The sequence below is a fragment of the Chelonoidis abingdonii genome, chromosome 7 (genome assembly GCF_003597395.2).
Source record: "Chelonoidis abingdonii isolate Lonesome George chromosome 7, CheloAbing_2.0, whole genome shotgun sequence".
NCBI lineage: Eukaryota > Metazoa > Chordata > Testudines > Testudinidae > Chelonoidis > Chelonoidis abingdonii.
This window is the reverse complement of record NC_133775.1, coordinates 94,256,380-94,270,717: the sequence shown is the minus strand read 5'-3', so window position 1 is coordinate 94,270,717 and position 14,338 is coordinate 94,256,380. Positions and strand designations below refer to the sequence as shown.

General features: G+C 40.3%; 1 protein-coding gene across 1 annotated transcript in view; it reads left to right on the top strand.

The window, feature by feature from the left end:
• Positions 1–14,338, top strand: part of KCTD16 (potassium channel tetramerization domain containing 16) — a 168,925-nt gene that overhangs the window by 76,368 nt on the left and 78,219 nt on the right. The gene's annotated exons all lie outside the window — the stretch shown is intronic.

Sequence of the window (14,338 nt, the reverse complement as noted above, 5' to 3'; positions counted from 1 at the left end):
CATTGTTCCAACAGTGTTCATTCATTTGGAACCTTGTTTGAGTGCTTCTCTCATGTAACAAATCCAACACTGGACAAAAATAGATTCTTGTAAATAAAGTGCTTATTCCTTCCCCTCTGAATAAAGTCTGCACTGCTGGTCCTCGCTGACCAGCCCAACCCAGGTGTATTGGAGCACAGAGATTGCTTTCTGACATTGAACTCTTACTTCTTATTCACCTGACTCTCTCACTGAGGTCAGTTTTGGTATAATAATTTAAAGGCTGCCCTTGCTATGCAGTTTGGCAAGATTTATGGTCTCAATAGCAGAGAATTAAAAAAAAAAGTTCTCCAGAGTTTTGTTTCTTCAGGTTAGTGTTAATGTGCTAACCATAGTTATGTACTGGCTCTGTGGAATATAAAAAGTAAATCAGCAGTAGAACACTAAATGATGGTTCATGTTTAGAGCTGTGTAAGCTTTGCAAGCCAGCATCTAAGAGTTTGGGAAATATCATGTATGCCAATAAAATGTTTAATCAATTCCTGCATCAAAGAAAACCAGAAATTGCCCCCCCAAAAAACAGAAAAAACCCCCTCCTCTCTGCCCTTCCCCCAAGCCTCCCCCTCCAACAATTAACATACTTGATCTTTTTTTGCATAAGAGAAAAAATGGGTAATTATTATCCCTGGTGTAACTCCCTGACTAATTCATGGCTTTGCTATCATCTCCAGTAACTGAAACTCTTTAATTATCTAGATTTATAAAAATAGAGCGCACAAAAGTATATGTGTCAGGGTCTAGGCACTTTTATCAGTTCTTTAAAATATAATTCAAAACATGAAGGCAGACTCAGCAGCAGCTTTCACTCTATATGGCAGTAACTAACTAACCCTTAGATCAAGTCAGTGAAAAAGAACCCTCTGAATATTGCCCCCTAGACAAAAGTCCCTTAAAAAGGTGGGATTTTGCATCATGCTTTGAACACGTATTAGGGGAATGAGCTGTCCAGAGCTGAGAGTCTCTCACAAAGGATGCCCTGTCAGGGACATTCTCTTGTTTATATTGAGGAATAACCAACTGATTTTAGTTGAGACAGTATAGTTCTCTCTGCCATGCTGGCTGCTGCTCCGACATTTATTAGGTATCTTGCTAAGCTCTGTCTATACTCTCATTAATTCCAGCAATATACTCATTCATGATTTCATGACCAAAGGAACTGGGGTGGATCAAGGGGAGAGAAAAAGATAGGAACGCTATTAGAACATGGTTCATTGATCGTACTTGGAAATATTGTTCTTAAACCATAAACTCAATGGCATATGTAAAATAGTCCATCTTCTGACATCAGTAAATTGCTCTTAGAATAATTATATTATGTACTTCAGTGCTTCTTTGATAAAATATAATTTATCTGAGGTGATAGTATCTCAATAATCTCTGAGGTTTCAAATATTTTTACAGAGGAAGTTTCCACTGATGGGATCCATTGGTTAAAGCCCATGGGAGTAAAATATGCTTACTGTATTGAGGGGAAAATGTTACTTGCAGCTTAATTAAGGTGACCCTTACATGTAAAGCATGATGCATTTACATTATTTGCAAAGTAATAGAGCATGCCTATCACTTTCCTTAGCAGAAGTGGATTAACCCTATCCAATGCTCTGAGACTGGGATGTTGTCCCCTGGCTTGATCCACTTAAGGAGAAAACAAACAAACAAAAGCAGCTTTTCCACCTGAGCCCCTGCAGACTGCCGAGGGTGCAAAACTGGAATTGTTATCAAGAATTCATTGGCCATATTTTCCAAGTGATTGGAGCTTCCATTGAATAATGTTGAAATACATGAGTGAATTATGTTCAAACTAATCAGGAAAATGTTCTGAAAAAACATCATGTTTTCCTCTTCATCTGATGGGTGGATGTTGAACCTCCCCTTGCTGCTGCTCCGACCCCTTGGGCTGTTCTCCCCCATGAATAAATATTACAGCTGATCAGAAAACTGAAAAAAAAACACATTTTGTTTTCTTTTTTCACTGAAATTTTTTGTCAAAATGTCCTGACGAGCTCTAGTAAAGATACCATGGATTCTTAGAAAATTCAGATATAAATAGAATGAGCAGTGCCTTTTGCCCACTAAGTGTCCCTGGATTCTATAAATATAATGTTTCTTGGCTCCTTTCTCTCACTCTACAGCAAAGGTTTTTGGCATATTCACTTCAAGGTGGTTGTAGTGAAGTTCCAGTTAAGGTAATAGTAGCATAAATCAAAACTGAATCACAGAGAGTGGGCTGAACATATTGATAATGAGAATGATGTTTTATTGGGTCTGAGCCAAAACCCATTGATGTTAATGAGAATTTTTCCATTGAACTTCATGGAGCTTTAGATGAGGCCATAAAGCACTTTTAATTTTCCAAGCACTCGCCATAAAATTTATACCAGAACACACTGGTGAGGTATTATTACCCTCATTATGGAGATGATGGTGGGGGGAAATCAAGTGACTTAGCTAAGCTCAGGCAGCTAGGATATGAACTCATAAACCTGTACTCAGATCTGACCTCTCTTATGATGGTTAGTGTCATTGGCATTTTGATCCTCGGCATGGCTAAGCTAGAGAGTTAACACTCCCTTGAGGTGAACAAAGTGGGGCATGTGCATGGGGAACATTTTCCTTGGGACTTTTCTTTTAGTCTTGCTGGCCCTCCAGTTTTCTTATTTCATTATGTTATTACAAAAAGGAATCACAGGAGCAGCACCATTTTTATAACTTGACATCTTTGAACAAAACGATGTTGGGCATAAACACAGTGCAGCCTGGATTTTAAAAGGGACTTGAACAGTACTAAAATATTTGTAAAATCAGGGCTCTCTGTTCATTCGTCTCCAGCTCATTTACTAAGACATTTTATGGGTTGATTTCCAACACCTTGAGGTTAGGAGCTTTATAACATCATAAACAGCAATAACAATAAAATTAATCAAATACAGGTGGTGTGGGATGCAAAGCATTGTTTTTCTTTTTACTGCAACTATATTAAATGTTGTTACTTTAAAACTGAACATGCTGTACTAGAATTTGGCGAAGAGCCAAGAATAGCATTCATATTTGCATTGTGTAAAATAGAAAGCGATCGATCTCTAGGTGGAATCCGTGGGTATCCAGCACCAATCCAACCTCTATGCCCCCAAAGTAGTCTTCCGACATGTCATTGTGAATAATGTTGTCATTGTGGATAGTGTACGGCTAAAGCCTCTTTCTCCTGGTGCTCCAGTTGAACTGACCATCAAGGGACTCTGAAATGCGTTATTGGGAGTATTCTGTGCCAGTGGCCTCATTCTGCTCCGGAGGGATAAGCCTAGGATGGTCGAAGGAAAAGCTGATTTTTTACTCTGTGAACTCTTTTTTTGCTAGCAAAGCTGAGTGCTTTTTTTATGGGTAAGAAAAGGACAAGGATTTGTGTAGATTCTTAAACTACCGTGAATGATACACAGAGCATAGCAAGCAAATCAGACAAGAGCTTTTTCTGAAGTACACTAGCCTTCTGCAGTTTACATTAGCTTTCTACTCAGACCTAGCATTTTGTGAAAATCAGTGGTTTGTCTTGGTTCCTTTCCAACAAAGAGTTTTGGTAGAACTAAATTTCAAATCACATGGAAACTGGTTTCATAATGAAACCATATGAAAAAGTAAATGTTGGATGGTGTTAATGTACTGCCAGAAGTTGTCCTTGTTAGCTTCAAAGGCCTATGGAGCTTAGTGACTGTCTTGCCAAAATCTGAACTGAATATTATGTTTCTTTGTCACCCTGAAATCAGACAAGTTCTTCAAGTCAGGAGCTTTGTAACAAAGATTTTGTGCATTTCTACAAAGGACAGCACAGGAAGTTGTCTTGTCACATTTACCCATATATATAAAATCAGTATTGCCGGAGTCTCAAAACTGCACCGAATTTGCATATAAATATATAGAACTTTTAAATAAAAATAAATGTATGGAACGATAAATATTTGCTTAGACAGTGTTATTGATTATACTTCTGATCAAGGAAAGATAGCACATGTACTGCAGATACATGGAGCAGTAAATGGTGATATTTTAATGGCATCCACTGTAGTTGTATTTTGCAATAAAAACCTCCATCTGATCACTTTTTCTCCTCAACCTGTAGTTACAGGTACATGGTCATCATAGGCCGCAACATATGGCCTAATGAGCTATATTTGTCCCTGGGATTGGACATCCTTGGTATAAAAAAAATAGAGTAGCATTGCGAGGCATCAGCTGTGTGGCACCAGTCAAACCAAGCTTCGTGTTATTATGCAGCAATTTTTTTCTGTCCCACTCTCTCATATAAAATAAGTGAACCATTACAAGTGACCCAGTTCTCCGAACCAAAAGGAACTGAATAACAACAGGGAACTATAACTAATGAAAGCAAGCCTAAGGCAATGGGCACCTTTGTTAAAGCATCTCTCTCTTCCATCTCCTCTTTCTTTGTTGGATCAAAAGATGAAAGAATTCTGCCTAAGTTCTGTCTTACTAAATAAACTGGTATACTCAGCTTTCACAATTAGATTGTTCTCTCCCTTGCCGTTAGAGTCCATATAAGTTCAACACAGTGTATTAAAATAGTGTGGACCCTGGGTGGGATTTTCAAAAGTGCTCAGCATTAGCCTAACTCTGCTCCCACTGAAGTCAAGGAGCAGAGCTAGACCAATGTCAAATGCTTCTGAAAGCCCAACCTTGGAGCCCACATAACCTTCAGATAATTGCAGGTTTAATACAGAGGGCCAGGTCCCCAGCTTGTGTAAATTGTTGCAGCTCAGATGAAGTCAATGGAGCAATGACAGTTTATGCCTGCAGATGATCTGGCCCTGAGTAAAGACGTAATAAAGGCAATAGCCCTTTTGTAATTCTAGCCTCATTGAAGTCAATGGCAAAACACCCACTGGCTTCAAAGTGGCCAGGATTTTTTTTTCTTTCTCAAATATGAAATTTCAGAACTACCAACTGTGGTATGTAACTTATCGCTTAAATCAGCCTCTGTATGAGGTGACTGGAGGGTAGCTAATGTAACACCTATTTTAAGAAAAGACTCCTGAGGTGACCCCAACAGTTACAGTCAGGAAGCCTAACTTCAGTATCAGGCAAATTGGCTGAAACTATAGTGAAGAACAGAATTATCAGACACAGAGATAAACACAACATGTTGGGAAATAGTCAACACGGCTCTTGTAAAGGGAAATCACGCCTCATCAATCTATTAGAATTCTTTGAGGGAGTCAACAAGCAAGTGGACAAGGTTGACCCAGTCGATATAGCGTAATTGGACTTTCAGAAAGTCTTTGACCAGGTCCCTCACCAAAGGCTCATAAACAAAATAAGCAGCCATGGGATATGAAGGAAGGTCCTCTTTCATGGATTAGCAGCTGTTTAAAAATAGGAAACAAAGGGTAGGAGTGAATGGTCAGTTTTCACAATGGAGAGAGGTAAATAGCTGAGTCCCTCAAGGATCTGTACTGGGGCCTGTTCTGTTCAACATATTCATAAATAATCTGGAAAAGGCGGTGAACAGTGAGGTGGCAACATTTGAAGATAATACAAAATTACTCAAGATAATTAAAGCTGATTGAGAAGAGTTACAAAGGGATCTTACAAAACAGGGTGACTGGGCAACAAAATTGCAGATAAAATTCTATGTTGATAAATGCACAGTAATGCACATTGGAAAAATAATCCCAACTGTACATAGAAAATGATGAGTTCTAAATTAGCTTTTACCACTCAAAAAAGACAGATTAGAATTGAAAAAGGTGCAGAGACAGGCAACAAAAATGATTAGGGGAAAGGAACAGGTTCTATATGAGGAGAGATTTTTTTAAAAAAAACAACGGACTGTTCATCTTAGAAAAGAGACAACTAAGGGGACATATGATAGAGGTTTATAAAATCATGAACAGTAGAAGAAAGTGAATAGGGAAGTGTTATTTACCCCTTTATAGAACACAAATTCTAGGGATCAGCCAATGGTATTAACAGGTGCAGGTTTAAAGCAAACAAAGGGAAGTACTTCTTCCACAAACTGTGGAACTTGTTGCCATGGGATGTTGTGAAGGCCAAAAGTATAACTGGGTTTGAAACCAAACTTGCATATTGCAATTGATTTAAATTTGGCTTTGCTCTTCTTGAAGGAATGAGGTCCCTTTAAATGTTCTCCATTCAGCAGCATTCAACAAAAAAAGAAAAAAGAACAAAAGAAGAGAGAGAGAGAAGAGAAGAATTTGGAAGATGGTTCAAAACAATTTTAGAACAAAGGACTGAAAAGATGAAGTTGCATATGGGAATAAAATTTCAAGCAACTATAGTGGATTTGCTCTGTTCATCTTTTATTCATCCATTTTTTAGTTATCACGTGCATGCAGAACGTCTGTTGTGATGAGCGAATGTGGACATACAGTCCTGTATCTGTCTGTCTGTGAATAGCGGACCAGCCTAAACTTCACATTGAATTGGGCTTTGCTCGTTGCTTTCAACCTTTAAAATGTAATATACTTAAGCTTCATAAGCCTTTGTATTGTGAATAGGTTCAGCTCTGACACTGGTCTTTAAATTAAAGATGACTGAGCTATAACTAAAATATCCACTAGCTGCTTGTGCCACCTACAGGTACCTCCAAAATTATACCCATATACACAATAGCTGTTCCAACTGAAAGTGCTGTGGTTCTGCTCTAGGAAGTACCTTTTCTGCAATAGCTCTGATGCTGAATTCGCCTATGGCTTGATCAAGAAATTAATGGAAAGACTCCCATTGACTTCAGTGGGCTTTGGATCAAGCCCTAGCCAGCATATTCAGTGCAACCATTATGTTCCTGAAGGGAGCAGCTCCTTTGAATGAAACGTTATGGCTCCCATAACAGATAGGTTCTCCATCATTAGTTGCAAAATTCCCATTAACCTCATTACTACAGACACTCTCCTATCATCTGCTTTCAGGGAAGTTCATCATGGGATACCAAAATATAGATTCTATGTCTAGGTGAGATTGTAGATATTGTCATTTATACCATTCTGTGGTAGCAGTTTACCCTTGCTTTGTACTCACTTTGTGCTAATATAAATGGCTACTTAAGGTGCCAGGCAGAGGAGAATCAGATTCTCACTGGGACCCTGGATCTCAGTGGAAGTGTAGTGGGAATAAAGATCATCATGACTTTGCCATGAAGCTTTGTGATCCAAAGCCTACTGAAGTCAACTTCTATGAACTTTGGATCAGGCCCTCAGTGCTGGGTTTACTTCACCACTGCAGAACAGATCCTGATTCTTAATGCATTTTTTGTCAGCATCCCTGGGGTTTTTATTTACTTAAGATGGTTTCTTTGCACACTGTAGTGATTCATTTTGTTGAATCCTTGTCATGTTGTTTGAGCTAAAATTGCATTGCAAATGTACAGCAGCTATTCCTCTCTCTCTTTTTTTAAGGTGGAAACAGGCACTGGAAGGATAAATTACTGTAGTTCCCTTTGAGCACATATTGATGAGAAGCAAACAGTAAAACATCAAAATAAAGCCTTTTTTTCCATAGCCCTTTTTAAACAAGAATATAATTATGCTCCATGCCTCTTGTAAGCACACAGATCAAAGAGATTAAATAATTGCTCTTGGCATTTTGACTAGGTTTTGAGTGGCTATGTACTTGCGCTGGCATACAGTATTTATAATGATGTCACTGGGAAGTAGCTGTCACCTCAGGGAACTCCTCCTTCTCCTTGGAAGTGTTCAGTGTGAGCTTGGCTTGTTGGCATAATAACAGTGCTTGTATGAAATTACTGCCACCTGGAAGACCCAGGAATGGGAACTGAATCAGTTTTACAAACCCCTGGGTAGATTGAAGCTGGGCCCTTTCTCTAGCAGTATAAGTGATTTCTGAAACATTGATATGAAGCTCTTCTATATTTTAGTGCACAAAATGCCTTCAGTATTGAAGGCTAAATAGGTGGTCTTATAGAAAACATCTCCCACTTTAGGTTGCTGTTCTGCTTATTACAGCCATTCTGGTGAAAGGGCCTTAGCCAAAACCTTGTGTCTCAATACTTTTGAACTTTGGGAGTGTTTGAAATACAAACCAAGCTCCAGATCCACATTTTCCAACCTACCTTAGCAATAGGCTGAGTGAGAAGCCCAAATCTGAATACTCCAAACCTTCAGGGTGCTGAAAAAAAGAATGCGTGAAACACAGTGAGATGGAAAGGGGGATAATGTATATATTACTGCTCAGTAGGGTTGGGCACAGTTTTCAAAAAATTAAAATTCAAAATTTAAGAAATGGGGGGAAATGTTGAGGATGTTTTTACAAAAAAAAGTTCCTGTATTTTTCAACCAAATATAGAACCAGTCAAAACTTTTCAGATTTTGAAATTTCAATTTACTTTTGAATTAACTCCCTTCCACTGCAAACTAACCAGGAAAATGTTTTTGAAAAAAAAAATCATGAATATCCTCCCCCTCTCCTTTTTTGATCATGTCTACTGCTTGCCTCTTTTGGCAGTCTGAGAATGAATTAAACCTTTGATTTGAAGGTAGATATTTCTTAAAGAAACTGGGTAATTAAAATTGGTAAACTTTTGTGTAAGTACTGGCAGCTAAATGTATGTAAATATTTCTCGTAGAATTGTAGAAAATAGACATGAAAGTGGATGATGCCTAGTGGATGATGGATAGATGGATGAATGGAGAGAGAACTAGATAGTTAAACAGAAGAGGCATTAGTTAAAACCTAGGCAAAAATTGCCTTTCTTTTCTTTCATGAGTTTTAATATATATTATTCCCTTTCATTGTGGCATGTATTTTCATCCCTTCTTTTTTTGCAACTTTTTGACCAAAAAAACCATATTTGCTTGAAATGAAGTCAATTTTAATTGTAACAAAATTTAGGAAAATCCCAACAACAAAACGAACAAACAAAATGAAGATGCTTTTTGAATGGTGTTGCATTTTGTTATTTTGTTATGGCTATTTTGCACACCTTGCATATGTAATGTTGCTTCTCCAATGGTCAAAAAGGAGAAGACTGTGTCCAAGTCAAAAATACACTGTCAGGATTCCTTGTTCCCATGTCAATTATCAGATCATTACACCGCAACAGAGTTGGAAACTTAACTCCTTTAGATACTTGAAAATTCCATCCTACACCTTTCTTTCAAATGAATGCATCTGTAATTGCACCAGTGTAGATTGCAGGTATATGTTTCTGCCAGATCCTACCCTTAAAACTGTGAGAAGCTCTGGGGAAGGTTTTTGAGTCATGCTCCCTGTACTGACCAGGATGTTTCTGTGAGTATGTGATGCAACACACTGCAGTGCTCCTTAACACAGCTCCAGAAATGAGCATCATGAGTGCCCCAGCCCTGCTGCCAGTAGCAGCATGCCTGCAAGGATCAGGGCTTTGTTTTAACTATGCCTTTTGGGACCACAGAGCACCACCAGGCTTGTTAGTTGTACAGCCTCTCTAATCCTCAAGGACAGAACTGGTCCCTATTCTGCCCTGTTCCTGCATGCATGACCCTCTTCCCTCCCTCAAGGGAACACCAGTCCAGAACTTTGTCTCAGATAAGGGGCAGAATTCCTCTGTCTGATCCACACTGCATATCTGGTGCACTTTGTAGCACTATTCCCTGCACATAACTCCTAGTGTCCGTCAGTGTATTGAACAAGCAAGGAATGAGCAGTAGAAAGATGCAGTGTAGATGAGAGCTTCACTGTGTGGATCAGAATGGAGAATCTTGCCTTGGATGCCCAGATACAATTCTATAAACCCACCTGCCACCCCACAGTGCCATCCTTTTGGAACAGAAGCTTTAACTTGTCTTGCCTCCACAAAGCAGTAGCTTCCCAGGCTTCACTTTCCTTGTGCACCCAGCCAATAGGTAAACTATCACAAGAGGAGGAGGGAGGGAAAGAAAGCAGAACAGATGAGAGGGAAACAATCAGTTAAAAGAGAGGAAGAAAAGAGTCATTTGTATTTATTCGCTCTATAGTCAGAGACTAAACACTGAGCAAAAGGCAGGTCTGAACTGCCGTGGGCACTGGGAATCTGTTCGGATGGGTGAGCAAGATGTTGAATAGCATCAAGAAAATAATGTCAGCTCTTAATAAAAACAGTGGATAAGAGTTTATCTTTGACCTAATGCTGCTTTTAAATCGATACACTTAGGACCAAGTCATTTACCCAAGTCGCAAAAGCCTATATATAATTCAGGTTCTAAAATTGGCCGTAAACAAATCGGATGGGTGGAGGTGATGACAATGAGTGGTGTGATGACGACATCCCAAAGTTTGTCCTTCAGAAGAAACGAGGCCACGAGCACTGTGCTGGCTATTGCTACTCCTAAGGTCTGTGCCAACACCGGGGTGGGGTAGAGAGGCACAGCTGATGCTGCCTTCTTGGCTTTATATGATAGCACAGGGTAACCTACAGCACTAGCAAAGCAGTTCTTGGTTAGTGCCGGGTAATGAGAGCCAGGGAACAACAGAATTTTGACCATGGGCCAGACTGTGACTAACAACTACCCGAGTGAATGCAGGAGGAAAAGGGCTCAAGGTTCATGTCTATGTACACATGAGTGCTTGTCACATTTGCAGTGTGCTTGCCAGTGGAGTTACATCTTGGATGGATTTGGACCACAGAGTAGAGTTAAAAATAATACTTAAAATATAAACTAGGGGCCTGAAATACCGAAACTAAAATGACTGATGCTTTCAAATTGGGACCCAATGCTCTTTTTCTACAGACTAGCTGTCCTTGTATAGTATGGTGTAACGTAGAGATGGTTGGAAAAAATGGAATGCAGAAATATTTAAAAGAGGAACAAGAGTTTTTTTGTTGTTTGTTTTTTGTTTTTCAAACATGCTCATGAAAAATACATCCCGTTTGTTCACCAGGTGTGGAGCTAACTGAACGTTTTTGCAATTCAGAATTTTTCTATTCAGGGGAAAAGATAAAATTTTTTCTCCCCACAAAAAAATGTTTCTAATTTTTGACTAGCTCTAGTGTGAAGGGTTTTGCGCTGCTGTCTGAGTGCAACTTCATTACCAGAAATTTAGACTATAATCCAAAATGACCCTGAAATAAATAAATAAAAACCAATAAAATAAAACACTAATAACACAAAAGTATGAAATACTGGTGTGATGTTGCACTCCATAATGTTTTATGGAAATATGTTTATGACTGTGAATATGATGTAACTGGAATATGCTTTATGCAAAAGGTCTCTTGTAAGGTAACATTACAAAGTTTATAATCTACTGAGTGTTTTCATCCTATTTGTATAAATGTGTCATTCTTGTGTAACCCTTCTGCCCCTCTGAGTTGGCAGCAACAAGGGCCAGGTTCAGTATCCAGGGGTTCCGTTTCAATAACACAAGGCATAACCGGCTCGAGCCCCCACCCAGTGACCTGGGACACTTACATACCATACCCTCCTGGGCGCCTCTAGGAGGCAATACTTCCCCTCTCGCAAGCACGGAGTCTGAGTGTAGCGAAATCTTTTTAATAAAGGAAGGAATCAATGTGGCATCCCATTGGAGAAACACCACAAACAGAGTTATAACACAAACCATAACCACCCCCCCAAGTACATTTGGCAATGTCCTTTCCCCCTTAGGGTCTTAAGTCCAATCACTCCAAAGTCCAACAACCCAAAAGTCTCTGGTCAATGCCACCCCAGAATTCAAGAGTCTATCTGTAGAGGTCCCTCCCCCCAGCCTGGGTGAAAGGGGCACCTTACGTGGTCCAGGGCCAACTGCCCTGCCTCTCCGTGGGTTCTGCTTCCGCCTTCTCCACGAACTGCTCCGCCTTACCAGCTGCTCAACTCTGCTCCTCCGGCCGTCCTCACAAACTGCTCCGCTCCACCAGCTGCCTCGTGAGCTGCTCCAGTTGTCCCAGCAAACTGCTCGGCTCCGCTCGCTCTGTGGGCTGCTCCACACGCCCCACAGCTACTCCGCTCTGCCAGCCGCTCCGCTCCACCAGCTGCCCCGTGATCCGCTCCAGCCATCCGCACAAACTGCTCCACTCCGCCAGCTGCTCTGTTCCACAGTATAGCTTCAGGCTCCCCCACTAGTTAGCACAGTACTCAGTGCTCCCAGCTCAGTAATTTCAGCTCTTTTGTGATTTCAGCTCTTTTGTGATCTCAGCACATAGTAGGGGAGCCCAGTGCTATTGCACCATTAGCCCAAAGTGAGTTCAGCTCAGCAACCTGTATCTAGAGTCTTAAGGGAATAAAAAAAATCAACTCTGACATTCCACAGTGGAGAGAGGAGGAGGTGCAACTGATGCTTCTAGCTCCACAAGGAGCCTGCACCACCAGGCACAAGTACCTGTCCCCAACCTCTCTCCCTTCACAGGGTTTTGGAACCCATGTCCCTTGTCTAGCAAGTACCACCCAACTGAGGTTGAGTCATTTCTGTCACAAAGCACCCACAGCTCGGCAGTCTGGGATGGGTTAGGCGTGCCTATGCAAATATTTGAGATTTTGCATTCCAGACATTCTTTCCACACTTCCCATACTTCACCACCAGATGTCAGGGTACAGCTCATCCTGACTCTGCTTACACTTGTATCTGAAACTAGGAATATGTAGCATAATTCTGAGGTCCTATTGTAATCATGCAAAGTGTGGGCCATTAATGGTTGTTTAGAATCTTGATAGCTCCCATTAACTAGGACAATTGGTTGTAGATGGCTCTGTTTACTTGTAAGCCTTCCTGTATACCTGTATGCCCGCGAGTGAGTAATGAAGTCTTGCAGGACATGCGAACATGTCACATGATACTGGAATCCATCTTTAACCTGGTGCTTTTCATAGATTCATAGATTCATAGACTCTAGGACTGGAAGGGACCTCGAGAGGTCATCGAGTCCAGTCCCCTGCCCTCATGGCAGGACCAAATACTGTCTAGACCAGCCCCGATAGACATTTTCCATATAGAAGAAGGGGTGGAAACCCAGAGAGAGACAAAGGATTCCAACTTTGTCCCAAAGATATAAAAGCGGGTGGAACAGAACAAAAGGGCTGCCAGTCATGAGAAATCCCCGAGTTATCACCTGAGCTGGAACCACCAAGGACTGTACCAGGGAAAGGATTGGGCCCAGACTAGGAAGAAGTCTAGTCTGTGAAAGAAGCTTATTGAAACATCTCTAAGGGTGAAATTTACTTGTATTCAGCTTGTTAATGTATTAGGCTTAGACTTGCGTGTTTTATTTTATCTTGGTAACTTACTTTGTTCTATATGTTATTACATGGAACCACTTAAATCCTATTTTTTATACTAAATAAAATCACTTTTGTTTATTAATTAACCCACAGTAAGAGATTAATACCTGGGAGAGCAAACAGCTGTGCATATGTCTCTATCAGTGTTATAGGGGGAGGACAATTTATCAGTTCATCCTGTATGAGCTTTATACAGAGTAAAACAGATTTATTTGGGGTTTGGATCTTATTGAGAGCTGGTGTCTGGATACTGGAGACAGGAGTACTTGCTGAGCTGTTTTCAGTTAAGTCTTCAGCTTTGGGGTTTGGTTCAGACCCTGAGTGTTTTGCAGCAGGCTAGCATGTCTGGCTCAACAAGACAGGCTTCTGGAGTTCCAAGCTGGCAGAGACAACAGGCTCAGAGGTGAATTCAGCGCATCAGGTGACAGTCCCAAGGGGATCTCTGTGACCGAACCCATCACAACTGGAGATGCAACTTTAGGAACAGATGCATATTTTCTCATTATGTTTCTTTTTAAATTAAGAAAAGAGCCAAGGAAACAATAATTTAATTACTGAAAGAGAGATGTTTAGGGACAGAAAGGTTAAATAGGTGCTCAAGTTTCAATGGGACTTTCAGTGAGAGTTGGGCACCTAACTGTCTTTTGTGCATTTGAAAATCTCCCCCTAGATGGACAAATAAGAATCCTTTCTTATTCTTCCCTTGTTTCCCAGTCAAATAATTTGTATACTATAATTGCACGGAGGGTTAGTAATAATAGGAAGATTTGAACTACTATGTGTACACCTGCAAATCTTGAATCTGAGCCATAGCTACTGCTTTGCTACAATAAAAAATGCTTGCCAGATGCACTGGCTGCAGCAAATTTTACCTTAACTAATTCAGGCTATTTTCTCTCTGGACTAATCAAAAGACTCTGAGATTAGACTAAAAATTGTTGTTCAGCACACTGTGCACAATACCAGACTACAATTCTTTTTGCTCACTCAGGGATATATATATCAAACACTTATTGTGACCCTAGAGGTGACAGCATTAAAATGCAGGGAAGTGTACTTTATCTTTTCAGGCTTAAATAACT